Source organism: Capsicum annuum, chromosome 7 (genome assembly GCF_002878395.1).
Source record: "Capsicum annuum cultivar UCD-10X-F1 chromosome 7, UCD10Xv1.1, whole genome shotgun sequence".
Taxonomy (NCBI): domain Eukaryota; kingdom Viridiplantae; phylum Streptophyta; class Magnoliopsida; order Solanales; family Solanaceae; genus Capsicum; species Capsicum annuum.
Window position 1 is genome coordinate 180,083,799 of NC_061117.1, and position 12,337 is coordinate 180,096,135.

Consider the following 12,337-nt stretch of genomic DNA (forward strand, 5'->3'; position numbering starts at 1 on the left):
ACCAACATCCTCAACCGGCATTATCAAGTAAGGATCACCCACACATTTTTTTAGCATGGACACATGAAACACAGGATGAATAGAACCCAAACTCGCAGGAAAATCCAACTCATAAGCAACATTCTTAATTTTCCTTAAAATCTGATATGGACCAACACACGGGGACTGAGCTTCCTCTTCTTCCCAGACTTCATGACTTCCTTCATAGGAAATACCTTCAAAAATACCTAATCACTTACTTCAAAATAGAATTCTCTTCTCTTCACATCAGCATAAGACTTTTAGTGACTTTAAGCATTCTTAAGCCTTTCTATAATCACCTTCACCTTCTCTATCTCTTCGTGAATCAAGTCAGGACAAAACAACCTAGTCTTACTAACCTCAAACCATCCAATAGGAGACCTACACATCCTAACATGCAGATCCTTAAAAAGAGCCATCTAAATGCTCGATTGATAACTATTAATCTTATGCAAACTCAATAAAAGGCAAATGATAAACCCAACTTTCATTAAATACAATCACACAGGACCTTAGAATATCCTCCAAAGTCAGAATAGTACGCTCTACTTGTCCATCCATTTAAGGGTGAAAAGCGGTGCTAAGGTTCACCTGTGTACCCAAACCTTTCTAAAACAAATGGTAAAAGTGAGATAAAAATTATGTACCTCAGTCTAAAATAGTGGATATTGGTTGTAACGCCCTGAAAATGGGTCCCGAGACATCACACGGTGCTTAGGATCATAAGTGAGCCTAAGCTAACCCTTTTATTGGCATACTTATAAGCAGCTGAATAAAATACATAAATCTGAACAAAATCAATGAAACATAAAACTTTTCTGAACTAGATCTATACAAATCTAAATTTATAAGATTACAACTCTACTATTACCAATAAAACTGAAATTAAATACATTAACACTATTGTCTGTCTATGAAGCCTCTACTAGTACTGACTATAGGTAGCCGAGTCATGACTCCCAAGTATCCCAACTCAATACAACTGAATAAAGAAATAATAATAATTCTCAAACTATATAACTAACTCATGCCCTTGAATTAAAAGGACTCATCACCTTCTAACTGGAAGATGCAAACTGATTGAATATGGTATATGCGCTACAACTTGTACCTACATTATGAGACAATATAGCACATAGATATAAAAGGGGATCAGTACTTTAAGGTTGTACTGAGTATATGGGGGTGTATGCAATAGTTAAACAATATCATCACTTTTTATAGAAATCATGCATGCTGATATAAATGACTCACATAGCTTGAATAAATCTAAAATATAAATCTCATTAATCATGAATCATGAAACATATAGTGTAAATCTCGTGAGTCATTATAATTAGTTTCTAAAATTTGTATTCTTCTCTTATTCTCAAAACTTGCAAACTGAAGAGATCTCAAAACAATAATTCTCAAAACTCATATTTTTATCCTGAGGAAAATAGGAGACTTTTTTTGAAACTTGAGGACTTAAAAGACTTAAGATTATGGAATTTTAGGACTTTAGAACTTTATAACTTTGGGATTGGGAGTTTCTTCTAACCGACATAGACCATGTGAGCTGACATGGAGTCCAAAGTCTTACCCACATTGGGGAGAGCTGTTCTACCCTTGCCATCGAAATAGAACCTTAACTTTAGTGATCACTATCTCAGCCTCAGGCCCATAAATATCAATCCTACGGTGGCACGTAGTTCTGGGGCATGAGACCTTGGAATCATACCCAACTCGATGCTAAATACTACTCCCATACTTAGGCTTAGAACTTTTAGAAAATCTAGTTTAAAATAGCATAAGGGTTTTTAAGCTATAAATCATGAACTATATGAATAATGTGGATTCCTTATCTTAGCTTAAGATCAAAAGATCAAAATCTTGCTTATCAAAGCATGCTAAAAATATAAGCTTCTTGAAATATCAAAACTCAATCTTAGGGATTAAAGCTCATGCTTCAAACTCTTGTCAAAACATCTCAAAATTCATGCTTGATAACATAAACATTTGTAAATCATATTAAAATATGGAAATTTCAGCAATGCTCATAAAAATATAAACAAACTCATGAAATTTATCTTCAACAGCTCTCAAAAACTCAAAATCTTGTAAATAGTGATAATGGGTATGAATCCTAATTTAGAACTCATATATAAACATTCAAAGTCATTGAAAAACATCCAACTCAATATGCTTCTTGAAAATACTTCAACACCATCAAAATAATAAGATCAAGAATCTCAATATCATACTTAAACTCACTTTTGAAAATCTGAAAAATTGTGTTACGTGCATAAATACATGAAAATAGTCATGCAATTCAATATTCAATCACTTGTAAACTCATAATCTTCAAACAATATAAATTGAGTATAAACCCTAACTTCAATATCATGGAAAATCACATAAAATTCAGTAATTTATTAGCTAAAACAATTTTTGGGAACAAGGACAAAAGGATTGTCCTTGTTGAAACCCCACATACCTTAATTGATGATCTTGGATGAGAAAGTTTGAATCTTGGATTTCCTAGGATGAATTGAACGTAAAATCTTGAAATTTTGAATCTTTAATGGTGTTCTTGAAGATTCTTGGATTAGTGAACCAAATTCATGGTTTTTCTTGAAGGAATTGTAATGAAAGCTTGAATTTCTTGAATGGGGATTAGGGTTTGTTCTTGAGGGAGGCTTGGAGAGAAATTATGAGTAAAGGGGAAAATAATGCTCCCTAAGGCTTTAATTATCTGTTATGGACGAGCTTGGGTGAAGTAAAGGGCCTTTTTGCCCTTAAACGTGAAAACAGAACCTGAAAATTAGGTGTGTGCGATAGGGCGTGCGTCGCACGCTAATCGCGCGATGCTACTACCTCTCTCATAAAAATGGCCATAACTTTTAGCTCGGGTATTGGATTTTGGCAAAATTCATATCGTTGGAAAGATAATTCTATTATCTACAATTTAGTGGTCTTAATCTAAAAAAATTCCATGTATATAAAACATTATACACGTTTGAAGTAGACCCTTGTAGAATCGAATATCGAATTTTGGACGAATCAAAGGATCTTAGCTCAACTTTGCTCTAAATGATTTCTATGGACATTTTTAACCTCATGAACATTTCACACACTAGTATAAAGATCATTAAACTTATATTCACATGAGAATCACTTGAATAATAAGTTATACATGTAAGAACGACGGTTCATATACTATCCCAAAAATGTGGGGTATTACATTATCTCCCCCTTGAGAAATATTCATCCTTGAATGTGGCTAATTAAGCTAAAACACTGAGGAATATGAGGCTATAAGCTATATGCACAACTAAAATAAATTGAATAGCTGAATCTTAAACATAATGAGCTACTAAACTGATCTACAAGTGCATGAATTCTTATGAACATAGCTATATGGCTAAGATAGAAACAAGAGAGTCAACTTATAAGTAACCATTTCTTTACGCTGGATCTGATCTCATGAGAAAAGATGAGAGGCTTTGTAACATGAAAAAAAAAAATTGGGGTATTACATTGGTGCACCATGCAACTTCATAATCTTCTGAATGAGTAGCTTCACATAATCCTCTCCTAAGTAGTTAGTGCTCACAGGAAAAAGGTGAGCTAACTTAGTCATTTTATCCACAATGATCCAAATGAAATCATACTAATTTCGAGACCATGGAAGACCCATAATGAAATCCATATTGATCATCTCCAACTTTCACATAGGCAACTCTATTTCTTGGGACATGCCACCTGGCCTCAATTTTTCAACCTTAATTTGCTGACAAACTATCCACTTGGCAACAAAATTTACCACATCCCTCTTTATATTGTTCCACTAGTAGATTTTCTTGAGGTCATGGTATATATTAGTCGAACCTGGATAAACGGTATACCTAGACTCATAAGCCTTATTCAAAATCATTTTTCGTAAACCATCAACATTTGGAATACATAACCTGCCTTGGTACCTCAGAATACCATTTCATCTAAACTGAAAAGCCATAGCTTTCTGCTTACCCATATCATTCTTAATCTGCATAAGTATGGTATCCAAAGACTTCTTCTCCTTTACCTCAGCACCAAGAGATGATTTAACCACTTCTTGAACAATGACTCCCCCATTCTCAAAGTCTAAAAGATGAACTCCCAAGTTAGACAAGCTGTGAAAGACCTTCACTAATCCTCTTTTCTCCTCATCCACATACGATAAACTCCTCGTAGACAACTTGTTAAGAGCATTAGCAATAATATATCCTTTACCTGGCTGGTAGTGAAGACTCGTGTCATAATCCTTAAGCAATTCAAGACACCTTCTCTGTATGAGGTTTAACTCCTTCTACATAAACACATACTGAAAGCTTTTAGTTCTGAACAGATATCTACATACACCCCATATATATAATGGCACCAAATCTTCAAAGCAAAAATCACCACAGCTAACTCCAAGTCGTGAGTCAGATAATACATCTCATGAACTTTAAGCTTCCTGGAAGTATAGGCCACATCCTTACCATGCTATATCAAAACACAACTCAGTCCCATATAAAATGCATAAAAAAATACAATAAAACCATAAGTTCCCTCGGGTAGGGTCAAAACTAGTGCAGAAGTTAGCTTATCCTTCAATTTCTCAAAGCTACCCTCATAAGCATTGGACCATAAAAAATTGACCCTTTTCTGAGTCAACTTTGTCAATGGAGATGGAATAGAAGATAAACTCTCTACAAACCTCATATAATACCCAGCAAAGCCCAAGAAGCTCCTAACATTGGTTGGTGTCGTGTGTTAAAGCCATCATTTAACTGCCTCAACCTTCTATGGATCCATCTTGATCCTTTAACTAGAAATAAAATTCCCCAACAAAATCACAACATTCAATCGAAACTCACACTTAGAAATTTAGTGTACAACTTCTGATCCTTAAAAGTCTGCAACACAATTTGGAGGTGATTGGCATGATCCTCCTCACTCTTAGAATCCACTATGATATAATCAATGGAGAGTATCACAAGGAGATCTAGAAACTGCCTAAACACCTGATTCATAAGAACCATGAACAAGGCAGGAGCATTAGTCAATTGGAATAACATCATCAAAAACTCATAGTGACCATACCAGGTTTGAAAAGTAGTCTTGGGAATATCAACCTCCTTAATTTTCAATTGATGATAACCCAAACAAAGATCAATCTTAGAAAAGCATCTAGCATCCTGAAGCTAATTAATAAGGTCATTAATCCTAGAAAGAGGGTACTTATTCCTCAGTATCACCTTATTTAGCGGACAATAGTCTATACACATCCGAAGAGATCCATCTTTCTTTTGTACAAAAAGCACTAGCTCACCCCATGGAGAAACACTAGGACGGATGAACCCTTTATCAAGAATATCTTTCAATTTCTCCTTTAGCTTCTTTAATTCAGTCGGATCCATTCTATAAGGAGGAATGGGAATAGGACTAATGTCCGGTGAAGATCAATATAAAAATCTATTTTCTTATCGGGAGGAATTCTAGAAAGATCATCGGGAAACACTTCAGGGACATATTTTAGTGATGGACTTTCAGAGTCAGAATCCTGAACCCAAACTAGGTGATATAAACATATTTTTGAAATTATTTTCTGAGCTCTAGGATAGGATAAGAACCTTCATTTAGGCAATACGAAACTCCCCCTCCCCTTATTTTAACATTGATTCATTAAAAAATTAAAAACTGACCTTTTGGGACCTTCAATCCAAAGAAGCATAGCACGAGTGAAGCCAATCTATCCCTAAGATAACATTGAAATCCACCATATCCAACTCTATAAATTCACCAATGTCTCCTTATGAAGGATTTAGACCATACAACCCTTATAGATTTTTCTAGAAACTATAGAATCACCCACTGCGTAGACACAAAAAAGGAATCAAAAATACTTTTGGGACCAAAACCAAAATGCAAAGACACATAAGGGGTAATATTGGATAGGATATAACCTGGATAAAAAATAATAAAATCACTAGAAAAGAGTTATAACATACTAGTAACCACATCTGGGGATGCCTTAGATTTTTGGCGAGTGGTAAGTGCATTGAGATAATTTCAGCCGTTGTCGGTACCAGAAGTAGCGTTCTTTAGTGCAAGAGCTGATGATGTGTCAACCGAAACTTTATTAAGCCAGTGGAAACCTTGGATGAAGGACAATCTCTTTGTATGTAAACCAACTGACCATAATTATAAAACTAATTTCTCACCCCTTCATAATACCTATGATGAAGCTGCCCATAAATTCTACAAAGAGGATAAGGTGGGGCTGACTGAGCTCCACTAGTCTAAGAATGGGCACCCTATGCCTTAGAACTACTACTAGCCTAGAAATGGCGATTGTCCGAAGGCTTAGGATAGGGAGTACTAGAAAACAAATAAATATTGCCCTAATTCTTCTTCTTAGTTCACTGTCTACCATCTCTCCCACTATTCTACTAACCCCCACCCTACTCTAACTACTTGAACTTGTTATTCTACCTTTCTCCAATATATGTCTCTCTCTTCTTTCCATTCTCTACCTACTGTATATAAACCACAAGTCTTGAGATGGTCATATTATTATTCAACATAGCAACTTTACGCTCTAATACCAAAGCATGGGACAATGCAGAAGCAAACTTCCTCACCTTGGATCTCATCTTAGACACTAACTCCGAAGCATAATGGGACAACTATTGAAATTTTAGAGCATACTCCTTCACACTCATCTTCCCTTACTTCAAATTTACAAACTCCTCAGCGTTAGCTTCTCTCAATTCCTGAGGTAAGAAATAATTAAGGAAGGAACTCAAAAACTCATCCTATACCATCAGCTCTGCATTATCACCCCTTAATTTCTCTCACTCCTCATACCACTGATATTCAACATCTTTCAGCTGATATGCAGAAAACTCTACACCTTCAAAATTAGTAGCATGCATCATCCTAAAACTCTTCTCTATCTCATAAGTAAACCCCTACAGATCGTCCTCAATCTTAGATCCTATAAAGGTTGGGGGTTCAACCTCATAAACTGGCTACCCTGAGAGACCTCTTATGAATGAGCAACAGAACCAACACGAGAAGACTGATAAGATTGAGATATGACCAACTAAGTAAGAAAATGAATAGACCGGCGAAACTCCACATTAGAGATATCCCCCTGAGGTGTATGATCATAAAAATACCACCTCGAGGAGCCCAAAAAGGACTAGAGGGGAAAGGTGAAACTCCACTTAAAGCAGTAAAATCAAAAGTAGGTACCCTAGTCCAGGTCTGCACTCCATATAGGGCGAGTCCTCTTCATATTATCCTCAAGTAGGACAGGGTTCCTAACAGTGTTTCTACGAATATTAGATCATTGGGGAGAAATGATTTGAAATGCAAGAAACCCAGGAGTCAGAGAAGTTTCATAACTAGACTATATAGTCCAAAATAAAACACAAGAAAGGGAAACATTTCTAAATGCCTCGTAGCCTCCTCCTTATAAGTATGGTGCACTGCACGTCAATAAAAGTACTCTGCTTGACATGACATTGTTGATACCTAATAAATTCTAAATCGTGCTCTAATACCAAGTTTTTTATGACTTGAATCAGGTCCTGACCGTGACAGGTTTCTCAAGTCCACCATGGACCAAAGACCACCCCCTTAACCTAACCTCAGGAGCATAATAATAACTAATAATAACAATATGGAATCCAATTAAATAGAAATAAAAGATGAATAGATAAATCTGCAAAATCTAAGAGTCAATCAATAACACACCCAACCCATATCTATCCACGAAAGCCTCTAAACTAGAATAAAAACTAAGTCGGTACATGCCCCCGATCATAACCAAAAAGAATCCAACAGTACTAAACTAATAAAGAAGATGATAAGTCCTTATAAAGGATGGAGGCTCACTACTTCAAAAAAACTCAATGGACGTGTTAATCCACCTAATGCTACACAAGAGCAATAGAAATATCTTCAAAGCGTATATCATAAAATGATGTAGATTCCTAGGATGGTCAGAGGGATAAGAACTAGTATGTAACTCATGAAAAATGATAAGATAAGTGTCATGTCCAAAATCAGTCAAAATTGCACGCACACATTCATATATACATATATATATATATATATATATTAATAAAATTCCAGGATAGGGTAAGGTTCATGAACATGAAAGTTTTAAGACCATTAATACTGGACGTTGTAGCCCTATCCATCCTAAGTGTATACACATGCTATATGGGTTCAGATCCCCTTGTTGAGAGGGTCCCAACACGTGTTAGTCGGACAAACTAGAAAAATTCAAAGAAGGGCCAAAACTACCAGGAGGTTCTGGGGGGACCAATACTGGAACTATGTACATGGTTATAAAGACCTTTACACCGGCAAACGTGGTTTCCAATATTGGTCCCCCCGGTACCTCCACCTTCATGGTAAGCTACACAACCCCCCTCCCTCTTTAAGCCCAAATTAAAACCATTATCACATAATTCCAATAATTAACTCATGATCCATTCATTAAGGTATTTACCACTTATTATCATCATACCAATAAGATTTCAAGCTAAATTAAACATGCCAAACCAATTCACATAACCACATTAACTCCGAAGTTCCATAAAATTCCAAACCATGGCCACCAAGGCCACCCAAATTTATTTAAATAAATATTTATAAGTTAATTCAATGCATTGAGCTCAAAAGTAAGTTAAACTATGCAATTTTCCATAATTAAAATTAAATTAATAAAGTGGGTTAAGATTCATGCAATTCCAAGACAAAATTCATCTAATTTGGTGAAATCCCTGTCCCACATTCCAACCATATAATTAAAGCACCAATTTTCTCCCAAAAATATCAATTTAAATAATGAATAATCAATTTAAATAATGGGACAAGTAATTCAAACAAAAACAACCAAAACCCCTCAATCTATTTTCAAAACCCATAATTTAAATCAAATGAAAATTTATCAAATCAATACCATAATGTAAAATTAAAGTTTTGGAATAATGTACATGCTTGAAATACACAAGAATTTGAAAGCAATTTGAAGTTTAGAGCCCGAATGCTAAATGCACAATGAAACCCTTAAGATTTCTTGGCTTAGGTGTTAGAGAAAAGACTGATGGTGTTTAATCTTTTTCACTAAAGGGGAAAAGTTCAATTTTATGTTAAGAATTTGTGGGAAGGGTGAAAAGACAAAAAGGCCCTCACCCTTAGATGAAAAAACAAACTGGATGAAATTTACACCTTGGCATGGCATGTTATTATCACGGAGGATATCCTTCGTGCCATGCCAATATCGCAGAGGGTAACCTCCGTGACATGGTGATAATGTGGATGCACACTACCTCGAAGTTCCAAAATAGCCCCAAATCCCTTCCAAACTTTTGAAACTTTCCTAAATTAATCTTTTAACATCCCTAAATACAATATAAGTCAATAGTCGATACTATGAGTACGAAAAGGTCAAAAATAAAATGACCAAAATTTTAAGGGTCTTATAGTTAATATAATAAACACCATATTTTAATCTTGGTGTATCCCAATTAGATCAGCAAACTTCAATGGATGAATTAGATGTAGAAAGTTCAATGCATTTTAGATGATAATTATCCACCGGTAAATTTTGTTTCAAGTAATTTTGATTCAAAGGTAAATATTTTTGTGAAAATAGATCTAAGCATCACAACCATCCTACAATGATAAAGAAGTTTCGAGAGAAATTGACTGAAAAAGTGAAAAAATCAATGGCGTAATCTTCAAAACAAAGTTAAAGAGAATACATCATGATGGCCTCTATCAAAATTATTCCAAAAAGTATCATCAGTTCTATTGTTGTTATGATACATTTATATGACAGATCGTAATTCAAATATCTTAATTTATTATGTATTGCTGGATGATTTGTTCATTTTGATACAGAATATTTATGTATCAAATCAAATTATAACCATACAAATTGATTTGCATGAGGAAAAGATATACTTTATATATGTATCATATCTCATCGTTGCCGTTCAGATACATAAATGATGAAAAGATACTTATCATTAATATATTAGTTAAATCTTCAAATACGTACATAATGGTAAGATACATAACATTTATGTATCTTTTCTTTTAAAGATATATATCCTATATTATCCTGTGTTATACGTTATGTGTTACAATTTTTAATGTCATGAATATCTAGTTAATAATTACCTATATATTTTTGTTAGTTGGTTTGTTTTGCAAGGAATGAACCATGTTTTCAAACATATTCTAACTCATCATTTAAGGTTCGGCATGTAATACCCCGATCGTTTCTTAAGCCTAAATCCATCTTTTGAATAGATATGTATGACTTCCAAAGTGATTACTTTTAAAACCATATTTTATTTCTCCAATTTCTACTTTTTTTCATGTAGAACATTGAATAAGTTTTCTATTGATATGAAATTCATTAAAATCCGACTTTAGACAAGGCAGTTATAACCATTTTACTCAACGATATCGGATCGCCCAAGTCTGATGGTCGACCTGGCGGACCGTCAGGTCCTTGGTGGACCGTCAATTGCCCCGTCAAGCCAAGGAAGTGACTTCTTTTTCAAGCCATCGTGTGACGGGCAAGTTGGTGAACCGTCAAAAAGTTGACGGACCGTCAAGGGGTCCGTCAAGTCGAGACAAAATGTCTTATTTTTGGCCCTAGAGTGATGGACGACTTGGTGGTCCATCAGTTTCCTAATGGACCGTCACTTCGACCGTTACGTCAAGGTAGAATGGCCCAGATTTGGCACTCGAGTGATGGATGACTTGGTGGACTATCAGTTTCTTGATGGATCGTCACTTCGACCGTCACGTTGTGGCAGAACGTTCCAGTTTTGGTACTCGAGTGACCGATGATCTGGTGGACCATCAGTCCCTCTGACGAACCATCAGGTCGACCATCACAGGCCCCGATCAGCAAATTTTAACTCTTTTAAAAGGGTATTTTGGTCATTTCTGCCCCATATGGCCTTATATATATATATATCCTAGTAGAGAAGATCCATTCATTTTTCTCCTTTTCTCTTCCAGGAAATATCTAGAAATTAGGGTTTCTTCCAAAACCCCAAAAAAAAATTCAAATCTTCTTCCAAGAAATTCAAGGATCTTCCATAAATTTCTCCAAGTTGTTCAAGAATTAAGCTCCCCTAGTCAAAGGCATCAAGGATCTTAGCTCAAAAGTGTAAGGAAGAAGTTCCAAACAAGTTTCTACATCTCCAAAATTATAATCCAAGGTATGTGGGGCTTGAACAAGAACACTCCTTTCGTTCTTGTGCCTAAAGATTTACTTTCTATTATTGATTTACATGATTTTACAAATGGGTTTACACCTAAATTTCTTTATTTATGATTTATGAGTTTTGAGTTGAATAAGTTTGATGTTTATGATTATTTCACCATCATGTTTCTTAAATTGAGAATTTATTCCATGAGTTGTATATTGTCATTATGTATTGATGATTTCTAAGTGACTTAAGACAAGTTTCATGAGTTATGCCTTTCCATGAGAAATTTTACTATTGAATATATATCGATATTTGAGATTGAAAGTCAAGAATGAGTCCTACAATGTTTCCTTGAAGCTTTTGATGTTTGAAAACGATTTGAAAAGCAAATGTACTTAATGTTGAGAAAGATTGTGTTGAGTTAAATCGGGGTAGGAATCCACAAGATGTTTATGATTTACAGATGAGATATATATATTTATGTTTTGGTCTTTAAAATAGACCCATGAGTTGATATTGATTAAGATGGATTTCTGAACGCACTCTGAGCTGAGTCTGGGAGGAGTACTTAGCACCAAGCGGAAAATGTGGTATTTCTTCGAAACTACGTGCCACCATAGGATTGATATTGATAATTGTTGTCCAGAGGCCGAGTATGGAATTGTGATAATGAGATTGAGGTTGTACTCCCTAGTAATAGTACGGCACCCTCGCCAATGTGGGGTTCTCTCCTTAGGAGGGCAAAACATTAGACTTCATATAGCTCATATTGTGTAGTTATGTCGGTTATAAGAAACTCCCACGTCCATAATGAACTAAGTACCATGAGTTACTGAGTCACTCTAAGTCATGAGTCAAAGAGTTTGAGTTGAGTTAAATGATTTATGAGATTTATGAAGCATATGTTATTACTGATGACTTACGGAAATGATGTTTTAGATAATTCAAGCGAAGAGAGTTATTATTGTCAGCATGCATAATTTTCTTATACATTTATGAGATTATTTAAAATGTTGCATCCACTCCCACATACTCAGTACATTCCCAAGTACTGA